An 11,685-nucleotide genomic window follows, 5' to 3' on the forward strand; every position below is an offset into this window, starting at 1 on the left:
GATGTATAAGTAATAAGTCAATAATGGAGGTAAAATGATATACTATATAATGTTTATTTAATGCAAAAGAAGGCAGAGCAAGAGTATATAATAAATTAAATAAATACAAAACAGCTAGCAATTTAGTAAAGTTTTTATCCAACGACATCCATAATCACGTTACTTATGAATGGCTTAAATATAACTTTCTTAAGAATGCAATTGTCAGATTGGATCAGACAGCAAGATCCAATTCTACTGTGTCTATTAGAAATGCAGTTAATATATACTGATAAAGATAAGTTAAAAGTAAAAAGAGGGAGAAAGATATGCCATGAAAATATCCCCCAAAACCTTGAATAGCTATGTTAATATCAGAAAAAGCCAGCTTTGGAACAAGGAATACTATCCAGAATAAAATGGGACAGTATATCATCATTAAGGGTCAATTCTCCAATAAGACATAATGACCATAAATACAAATATATATATATTACTGATAACAGAGCATCAAAATAAATGAGACAAAAATGGAAGTTAGTAAAACAAGTTGGCAGTTCTAAAATTATAATTGAGACATCAAAAATCCTTTCCCAGTAATTGATAGAACAAATAGGCAGAAAGACAGTAAGAGTATAGAAGATTTGAACACTATCAACCAAATAGTCCTAATTGATATTTATAGAACAATTCACCCAACAGTAGAATACACATTATTTTCAAAGACATATGAATATTCAACAAGATAGACCATATAATAAGCCAATAAAAATATCTCAAACAATTTAAAAGAGTAGAAATCATAGCTACATTTTAATAGCATAATAGAATTTAGCTATAAGTCAAACAGGAATAAATCTAAAAAATTCTCAAATCTTTAGATATTAAACATCCCCTTTCTAAATAACCCAGGGTTAAAGGGGAAGTCTAAAACCAATGAAAAAATAGTCTGTATGAAATACAGATAAAAATACAACACATCAAAATATGAGGGATACAGTTATAGCAGTGTTTTCAGGGTCATTTATAGTATTGAATACTTATATTAGGAAAGAAGAAATGACTCAGATCAATAATTTAATTTTTCATCTTAAGAAATTTTTTTGTGTGTGTGTGGTACGCGGCCCTCTCACTGTTGTGGCCTCTCCCGTTGCGGAGCACAGGCTCTGGACGCGCAGGCTCAGTGGCCATGGGTCACGGGACCAGCCGCTCCGCAGCATGTGGGATCTTCCCGGACCAGGGCACGAACCTGTGTCCCCTGCATCGGCAGGCAGACTCTCAACCACTGCGCCACCAGGGAAGCCCCATCTTAAGAAATTTTTAAAGAAAAATAGAGCAAACTAAACCCAAAGCAAGTAGAAAGAAGTAATAAAGAATGGAGAAGAAATTAATGAAATTGAAAATAGAAAAATAAAAAAAATCAATGCAAATAAAAGCATATTCTTTGAAAAGTTCAATAAAATTGACAAACTTCTAGTTACAGTGACCAAGAAAAAAGGGAGAAGAGCTTCCTATAAGAATGAAAAATTTCAATATCAAGAATGGAAAATAAAGGGACATTGTTACTGGCAACATCAGCTCTAAGAGGAGTCCCGTAGATAGCCTGTGACCTCAGTGTTATCACAGAGTTGGATTTCAGAGTGGTGGATTTGGAGCCCTTAGTCAAGTTCATTCCTGGTATTTGGAAGTAAGTGAAGAAAATTCTCAGTCACAACTGTGAAAACGTCGTTATAAAAATAAAAGGAATATGGGTTGTTCTAGATGACCAGAAAATTCAATATGGAATCTTTTATTAGATCTTGGATCAGAACTAAGAAATAAAAACAACTAGAAAAATATTCAGTGGCATATTTGGGGAAAATTGTTATATTGAACACATGACATAAATAGTAAAGAACATTTTGTGTATCAGGCTTAAATTTTCTGGATGTGATAATTACAATTAGATAAAATATCTTTTAAAAAAATGAAATACAAGCTAAAATATTTGTGTGAAGTATCAGAAACTTAGTTTTAAATAATTGATAAATATGTAATCAAAATGTGTATTGTTGTGAGTGTATGTTTAGGTAGACCGAGGGTGAGAGATAAAAGATATATAGCAAATAATGAAATCTGGAAACTCTAGGTAAGGGATATAGGAATGCAAACTTCTAATTTTTGAAGGTCACATATTTTTATACTAAAATTTGGGTTAAAAATAACAACGGTTTACAGTACATTCTTATGGTTAGCAGTTTATAAAAAGCCAACCCACTTCACAGTTCTTATAATTATTTTTTGCTGTCATACTGCTCAAGTGCCTTAGCCATTATAAATCTGAACTCTTCACCTTCCACCTATACCTCATCCAAATGACACATAAAATCTTTAGTGATTGTGCTGTTACATGGTGTTCTTATTGCTTTCAGTTGAGGGTAAAATTCAGTTCCAAAATTCCACCCTGAAGATTAGCATTCTAAGTACAAACTGGTAGCTTAGTCTTTCCAGAAAGCTGAGCCTGAGGCAGAGGAGTTATGTTCATTTCTAGGGAGAAGTGAAAGACAAAGTGGCAAGGAGGAAGGGAGAGATGACACAAGTATAGATTATTGAACTGCCTACTACTAAGTAAGACAAATTACAGAATACCATGATCACTCTCAAAAATCCATACTAGCTTCATTTGGGGTCCTTCTATTGCAAGGGATAAATAGGACTGAATTTACCAACAAATTACTGAATCCTACTGTTCAAAGTTTATCCCTTGGGAGATTAACTCCCACATACTTTCAGGTTGTGCAAAGGAACGTGCCAAAAGAGGTCCTGTAACGGCTCAAACAAAGAAGTCGTCAAACAGGGAGTAAGAGGGGCACAGTATGGGCGTTTTGCAAAGCACTGTCAGCTTGTGCGTACGTGAAGATTTTTATGGTTCAGCCACAGCTTATGGTCACCCTGGGAACAGAAACAATAGACAATGAGATGGAGAAGATTGGAAGGATGGAGTGTGCATGTGTGTGTGTGGTGGTGTGGGTCGCGGAGGGAGGGGCTGTGGGTGGTGGAGGCTGGATTTATGGAGTCCTTTGTAACATAGAATAGCAGAAGGGGTGACTTGTCATTTCCAAGATTAGGCTGTAAAAAGACTGGCTTCCATCTTGGCTGCTTTCTCTCATGCTTTCTTGGATTTGATCACCATGTTAGGCCACCTTGTCGAGCAGCCCTGTAGGAGGCTCATGTGTTGAGGGACAGAGACTTGCCAACAACCACATGAATGGACTTGTAACTGGATTTATCACTCCTCACTTGGAGTCTATAGGTGTGACCAGAGCCCCAGGTGGCCTACAGACTATAATTTCCGTATTGATTTTAGACAAAGGTACTTAACTAAGTCACACTCTGATCCCTGACTCCCAAAAACTGTTAGAAAATACATTTTTATTGTTAGAAACCATTAAAATTAGGTAATTTCTTACACAGCAGTAGATAATACACTCTCCTATCTCATTCCCCTTTGTGGTCTCTGCCTCAGTCACCAGGCCCTAGGCTCTCCATTGTGCCCTGTTTTCCCTCATGCCTGGAGCTTCAAATAGTGCCACCCATGTAAAATAATATTCCGTAACACTTCTAGTTAACTGCAGCATTTCTCTAAAATCTGAACTGCTAATCACATGCCCCGTGGCATACATTAAAAGCTTTCTGTATTTTCTTGGGCTTCCCTGGTGGCGCAGTGGTTAAGAGTCTGCCTGCCAATACAGGGGACACGGGTTTGAGCCCTGGTTCGGGAAGATCCCACATGCGGAGCAAATAAACCTGTGGACCACAACTACTGAGCCTGCGTTCTAGAGCCCGCAAGCCACAACTACTGAAGCCCGCGTTCCTAGAGCCAGTGCTCCACAACAAGAGAAGCCGCTGCAATGAGAAGACCTCGCACCGCAACAAAGAGTAGTCCCCGCTCGCCACAACTACAGAAAGCCTGCGTGCAACTAGAGAAAGCCTGTGTGCAGCAACGAATACCCAATGCAGCCAAAACTAAATAAATAAAATAATAAATTTATTGGAAAAAAAACTTTCTGTATTTTCTTAATGGAACCTATCTAATTTGGAATTATATTTCTGTATGATTATTTGGCAACTGCCTGAGATTACCAGTAAATTGTAAGTTTAATGAGGCAAGGTTTTGCTTTTTGTTTTTTTCACTCCAACACTCAATGCAGTGCTTGACACAGTTCTTGATTAATATGCATTTTTTCAATTATCATATGATTATATGAGAGGCATAAGTGTTATAAAATTTTAACAATTTACAGATACATTACCTAGAAAATTTTAGTAATGTAACAAAAAATTAAAATAAGCAATGTGTTAAATTGGTGATCTAATCATATACCAAAATTACTTCTCCTAATAAAAATTGATAAGAAACATCATAGAAAGAAAAAAAAACTCTGTTGCAATAGAACAAAAATTTACATATTTAGAAATAACTCATTCAATACATTTTAGAAATTCAATAGATAAAATAGTGAAGCATTATGGAGAGTCTTCAAAAAAGATATGACTAATGGAAGTAAATACCTTGCTCTTGTATGGGAAGAATCAACATCAGAAAGGTGTCTTTCTATTCGTCATGTGATACATTAACATGGTACATAGTAATTATATAAATATATGTTGTTTTCAACTTGCACTATTAAAATTATGATTTTAAATAGAAGTGCCTAGCAGGGAGGATTATGGGAGAAGTCTGTGCTGTGAGAGAGGGCTGATGCTTGCTACTTACAGGACATAGACAAATAGCTTCTCTTTTCTTAGACTAAATTCTTTATCAGAAGTATAAACTTAATTTGTAGGAACTCAGATTTTTATAAGGATTGGTAGAAACCATTAAAAGAAAGTTCATAGCAGACTGACAACTATAAAGCTATTAATTTGTTTGCTCTTGTAATTGTAATTATTACTATTACTCTCATAGTTAGCATTGCTGCAGCATTATCAAATCTGATTAACTATTTCTGTTGAGCTCTTTTATTGAGTGGTAAAATGAGTACATACTCTCTTGGAACAGTGTCTCTCATTAGAATTACCTGGGGATTCTTGTTAGGAATTTAGTTTCTTGTGAATCTCATTAGGATATTTGGAAATGAGGACCAGGAATGCACACTTTAAAAAGAAACCGAGGGCTTCCCTGGTGGCGCAGTGGTTGAGAGCCCGCCTGCCGATGCAGGGGACACAGGTTCGTGTCTCGGTCCAGGAAGATCCCACATGCCGCGGAGTGGCTGGGCCCGTGAGCCATGGCCGCCGAGCCTGCGCGTCCAGAGCCTGTGCTCCGCAACGGGAGAGGCCACAACAGTGAGAGGCCCGTGTACCGCAAAAAAAGGACAAACACAAAAAAAGAAACTGAAGTGATTTTCCACCCACACTCAAGTTATGATTTGTAAAATTCACTGTATTACCTTTTAAATTAAAGTTACATTCTCTGTGGGATTTCTATTCTACACCCAATTTAAATCTAGAATATGTCTATTTCTAATTGTTTCAAACCAATTAACTTTCCTTATTTAGTAATAAAATACACATTTACTTTATTAGTGTATTTTTTTCTTGCTTAATTTTTAAAAACACTTTTAATGTGGATGTATTAATCATACCTTTCATTTTAATTAATGATAAACTGGATTCCAGAAAACTGTATGTAATTTTATGAAAATTAATCATAATGAAGTTAAAATAATCACATTTAAGAATGTGCATTTCCTTCTAATAGGGATTAGATTTCAACTGCTGTTTATATGTCCATGTATAACTCATAGAACCGTACTCTGTATTAAACTCTGATTGGTATTAACTGTTTTTTCTGTTCCCTCACTGTGATAATATTACCTAAAAAAAAGAGAGACTTGGGGTTTCAAAATGGCTAAGGGCATGTTTTAATCTCTTCTTCCTTCAAAAATCCCATTGAGATTATAGAAATCACAAAATATAGTAAATAAACAGTTAAAGACTTGGAGGTCCTAAAAAACCAAGAGAAGTCCCTAGTAAATCAATTATTCAGTTATTTCTGAAGGATACAGAGCCAATAAGATCAGATTGCCTTGAGAGGATAAACCTAATCTGAAACTTCCACAACCCAATATAAGCAAAATTAAGACACTTCAAAATAATGTGATTTCAAACGTCCTTAAATGCATCAGGTCAAGAAATATATGGGAAACTAGAGAAGACTGTCTTGTAGCCAAGTATGAAAGCTGTTAATTCTGTGCCAGTTACCTCTTAACATTTTCTGTATCTAGACAATTTGTCCCAGAATACCTCTCCAAAGAGATCAAGTATGGCAGGTTCCCAGAGTGTTGAAGCTGGAAGGAGAAGCTGAGAGGTGTGCTGAGGAAAACTTCTGGTCATCACCATAGAAAAGGCTATTTCTTCCTGTTCTTTTCTTCCAGAAAAACCAGACCAGACTCAAGTTCATAATTACAATCACAGCTAGAAATCACATAAAGTAAAAGTGCATCTGCTGTTTGGAAAAGAAAAATATTTAGTGTTGTGCTGAGTGAATAAAAAGAAGCCACTTAAACAACTACTATTGATCAATGCTAACTAGTTATAAATTTACACAGAAAAATCCATAATGACCAAATATCTGAGGGGAACATAGAAGAGGAACACTGGCTGGAGCTAATGAAAGAACTATCTATTAAGGAAAGAAATTAATGGAAAAATAAACACAAATAACTTAATAAATATGCTTAGTAATGTTTGAGAAGATAGCATTCCTGCAAAATATGAATATGAAACTTTTCTTTAAGGGAGCTTAGGAATTTAAAATAAATGCATATGCAACCTCAGTAACATATATCCTACTAAGGGATAGAGAGAATATAAGAGAAAAAGGTATTTAGATAAATAAATAGTACAACATATCACTGAATTAAAAACAACCCGCAAAAACCCTGTTAAGATTGATGATGCTTTCATCTGAAACATTCAGACAAAATTAATGAACAAACAAAATAATAATAAATTGCTACAAACTCCTGGAGAAAAGGAATATTTACACTTTAAAACAGTCACATTTTCTTTATTATCTGATGAGGTAATAAAACATGTATTGAGATATGACCCCATTCTCCAAAACAATATAGCGACGTGTGCAAGTGTGGTCAAAAAAAAGATATTGCAAAAACAACTCTGTAACTAATTATGCAAGTATAAAAAAATAAATATATTGAAGACATATAAAAATTAAAAGTACATACATATTTTTTTCAGAAAAAGAAAATTAATCACATAGAAAAGGTCAGTAAAACTGATAATAAATTTATATATAAAAAAACTATATATGTATGTACATATATATGTAAATAGCAAAACACAGTTTATGCTAAATTGTGATAGATAATTTTATGTGTCAACTTGCTTGACTGGGCTGAGGGATGCCCAGATACCTTGTGAAACATTATTTCTGGGTATGTCTGTGAGGGTGTTTCTGGAAGAGATTAGCATCTGAATCAGTAGACTGAGTCAAGAAGATGGACCTCACCAATGGAGGGGGGCATCACGCAATCCACTGAGGGCCTGAATAGAACAAGAAGGCAGAGGAAGGGTGAATTTACTCTCTGTTGGAGCCAGGAGGTCCCTCTTCTACCCTTAGATATCAATGATTTCGGTTCTCAGGCCTTCAGACTCAGACTGGGACCTACACCACTGGCTCCCCTCCACTTAGCCTTTGGGTTTGAAGAGGAACTACCTCACCAGTGTTCTGGGCCTCCAGCAAGCCAACTGCAGATCGCGGAACTTCTCAGCCTCCATAATCACGTCACCTTCATAAAAAAATTCTCTCTGCATATCTTTATATCTGCTGCAGGCTCTGTTTTTCTGGAGAAAACTGACTAAAACATAAATACTTTTTGACAACACTACTTTGGAATGTAATGCAATTTAAGTACTAAATATTTGTATTGCAAAATAATACAAGTTCAATGCAATCACAGAAATAAAACATTTTCTAGCTCCTTCAAGCAATGAGTTTTTTTTTTTTATGTATAACTTATTACATCTTTCCTCATGAATTTAAAAAGATACTGAAACCCAGCAGGACCCTATGGGGCTCCTGGGCACAAAAGCCTTTCTGTATCCCCTTCTTTGAGTTCCAAAGGCCAGGTTCAAACAGTTGCTAATCAGGAGGGGGGGGATGAAGAGACAAGGGAGGAGCAGTCTAGAAACAATAGTACAGCCTTGAGGGCAGGATCCTGGTCCCCCCCCCACTCCCACCCCCACCCCCCGCAAAGGATATTCATAACAATATCTTTGAGCTCTTCTGCAGAACTAAAACCCTCACCAAATGGAAGATGTTAACTACTTGATGAAGCACTCTTCATTCCAGATACGGTAACAGTTTGCCCATCACCACCTGATGCCAGATGATATTTGGATTGAAGGAATGCACAGCCCGATCCTTATCAGCAACCCTGCCCCCTTGACTATAAGACTCTTCACAACCCCCCCTCCCTTTTTGGACACACAGTTTTGCGGACATTATACCGCTGTGTCCCCCTTTGCCTGGCAAAGTAATAAAGCTATTCTTTTCTACTTCACCCAAAACTCTGTCTCTGAGATTCAATTCGGTGTCAGGGTACAGAGGCTGGATTCGGCTTCAATACCACGCACCCATACAAAAACATACATACACACAAACACATATGTAGATGTGTTTGCTGTTTACTTCTATAAAGAATGGAAGCAAACTATGCACAGTACTCTGAAACCCACATTTCCCACTTAAACATCAATCAAGATATCATGTGAGGACAGACATACAAGTCACATATAAAAACGGTAATATTTCTGTATTTATATGTACTATCATTTATTCAGCATTTTTACCATTTAAGAACGTTCATGTTGTTTGCTGTTTTTGTTTGTATATATAAAAACTTATAGGGCTTCCCTGGTGGCGCAGTGGTTGAGAGTCCGCCTGCCGATGCAGGGGACGTGGGTTCGTGCCCCGGTCTGGGAGGATCCCACATGCCGCGGAGCGGCTGGGCCCGTGAACCATGGCCGCTGAGCCTGCGCGTCTGGAGCCTGTGCTCCACAACGGGAGAGGTCACAGCAGTGAGAGGCCCGCGTAACGCAAAAAAAAAAAAAAAAAAAAAAAAAAAAACTTATAAACAAGAAGAGATATTTTAGATGGCAGGACCAACCCTTGGGTTTAGAGGTAGGGAGGGGAGAAAGATCAAGAAATTCCATGCAAAATGTATTGCTATGTTATAGGAGAAGTTATGCATAGTGATATTTTTGTTATTTGTTTGTTTTACCAGGGATATATACATAGATGTTTATGCTGCAGTTAAAGTTGTTTTACATTTAGATCCGGTCATTTCAGTTACCTGTGATGTCGAAAGCTCAGCTTCTCTGTACACCAGTGCTGAATCGAACCTCGGAGACAGAGCTTTGGATGAGATAGAAGAGGATAGCTTTATAACTTTACCAGGCAAAGGGGGACACAGGGAGCTTCTGCCTCAAAAAACTGTGTGTCCCCACCCAGGAGGATCTGATAAGTTTTATAAAAATGCTTCCCAAGGGTGGGGTTGCTGACAAGATTAGGGTGTGTGCAGGGTCTCAGTGGCGGGTCTCCTAATCTAGATGAGCTTCTCTGCTCCCTTTAATCTTGCCTCAAGTGGTTTTTTGGCTCCTCCTCCCTTGATTAGCAACTGTTTGAATCTGCCCTTTGGAACTCAGGGAAGGTCAAGGAGGCTGGAGTCTCGCCGACAAGAAATAGGGGACAAAAAAGAGACCTCCGTGCCCGGGAGCCTCAAAAGGGCCCTGCTCGGTTTCACATGTACCATTTATAAAGAGAGGATAGACATTTTTAAGTATTAGAGAAAAATAAGAACCATAAATATAAAATACAAACTATTTCTAGAAAAGTTTTTAAATTGGAATACAAGAAAATGCAGAAACAAGGGAAAAAGCAAAAGAATTTCATTGAAAACCAGATATTGTGGGACTCGAGGGACATTGTTCCAGCTAATGATTAAGAACTCTCCAGACAATAGGGGCTTCTTAGACACTGGGTGAATTTCCAGGATGTCCGGCCCCCTTCCGAGAAGGAGGGGAGATAACAAAATGTAAAAAAGGTGTCTGTCAAAGACCAATCAGACAGCTGGGGAGAAGGAGGGAGATAACAAAATGTAAAAAAGGTGTCTGTCAAAGACCAATCAGGCAGCTGGGGACAAGTTCCCTCTCTGGTCCGAGCCTAAGCCGGGACCAATCAGCAGGAGAACACAACCAAATCTATAATTTACATACGGGGAAGTGGGAACCTATAAAACTGACATATTCGCGCCCAAAAGGGTTCCTTCTTCGACCTCCTGCGTGAGGACCAAGGAACCCCGGTGTACCGGCCTTCAATAAACCTCTTGCGTTTTGCATCGACTTCCGACTCTTGTTGTTTCCTGGGCGAGTCGAAACTCCTAGGAGACCGCGCAGGTCTAACAATATAAGATGAAGTATATTATGGATCATAATAATTGTGAATTGATATAAAGCTTGCATTAAAAGACAAATTTTCCTAGACTGACTACTTAAAATTCTATCACTATATTATTTATAGACAAATCAAAACCAAAATTTAAGACATTTAAAAGTATCTCCATTTATAGACCTGGAAATTTTAAGCAAGATTAAAACAAGATTTTCAATGTAAATCTCAGTCAAAATAGAATTTACGGTAAAAATGCTTTAAAAATCAAGGGGTTTGCTTTATATCAGTAAAAATTATGATAAACAAGAACAGAGAAACATCACAAGTGTGTAAAACTTGCACAATATAACACACATGTGAATGAGGGAAATACTCTAAAAAGTGGAATAAGAAATAGAAAATTCTAGCAGTTAAGACATACTTAAGAATTTACAATTTGTTAGAGTCAGATGTGACGCTGTCTTTCTTAGAAAATGACATCTAAGAGGTAACTAATGTTCCAAATAATGCAGTAGTGTTACCGAGTCCAAGCTCGCTCTGCTCGCCGCCGCACGGCAGGCCAATAAATCGGGACAGGAAGTGGTGAGGCAAGGAAGAGCGATTTCATTCAGAAAGCCGGCAGACCGAGATGTTCCCAAAAAACCATCTTATCGGGGTCTGGATGCCAGTTTCTTTTACAGAACAGAGAGGGAGAGAAGGTGAAGAAGTAAAGTAAAACAGGCCATTTATCTTGCAAAATAGGAGGAGATGTGTTAATTTCTTCTTAACTGCAGCCATTCACAAGCGGGCAGGGTCAGATCGGCTCCCTGTGAGCTGAACAAAGGCAGTTTAGTTTAACATTCAGGCAGAGGGGCAGTGTTCCTTGAGGCAGGCCATTATGTATGATATAATAAGAAAAGCAACGAAAAGCAAAGGTTAAATTCAAAGAAACAGATCTAACCTGGAGTCCAATTTAGCTCTTCACTGTTACAATAGTACTGTTACATACAGATAAAACAAGTTCTTAAAACAACACAAAAGTAAACAAAATTGGTAGACACAGCAGGAAGCTGGTAAGAAGAATTTAGTTAGAAGGACAGACATTTGAGGAAGGTTAATTGCAGGCTGGGAATGCCATGTGAAACAACCCTGCACTGAAGAAACTGGGGGAGTCTGCATGCCCTGGAGGACTCTTTCTTCATTAAATCCATTGGTCTCTCACAGTAAAGGTCTGAAAGATCAACTAGAAATGCTTATTAGTGATGCAGACT

At 37.5% G+C, this 11,685-nt stretch overlaps 1 long non-coding RNA gene across 1 annotated transcript; it reads right to left on the reverse strand.

The window, feature by feature from the left end:
• Positions 1-5,932: 5,932 nt before the first annotated feature.
• Positions 5,933-10,981, reverse strand: LOC132598043 (uncharacterized). Its single transcript, XR_009565642.1, has 3 exons — positions 10,957-10,981; positions 9,339-9,400; positions 5,933-6,378 (listed from the first exon to the last, which is right to left on the reverse strand). It is a non-coding gene; the product is annotated as an uncharacterized lncRNA (long non-coding RNA).
• Between the last annotated feature and the right edge of the window lie 704 nt (positions 10,982-11,685).

The sequence above is a fragment of the Globicephala melas genome, chromosome 10 (genome assembly GCF_963455315.2).
Source record: "Globicephala melas chromosome 10, mGloMel1.2, whole genome shotgun sequence".
Classification (NCBI taxonomy): Eukaryota; Metazoa; Chordata; class Mammalia; order Artiodactyla; family Delphinidae; genus Globicephala; species Globicephala melas.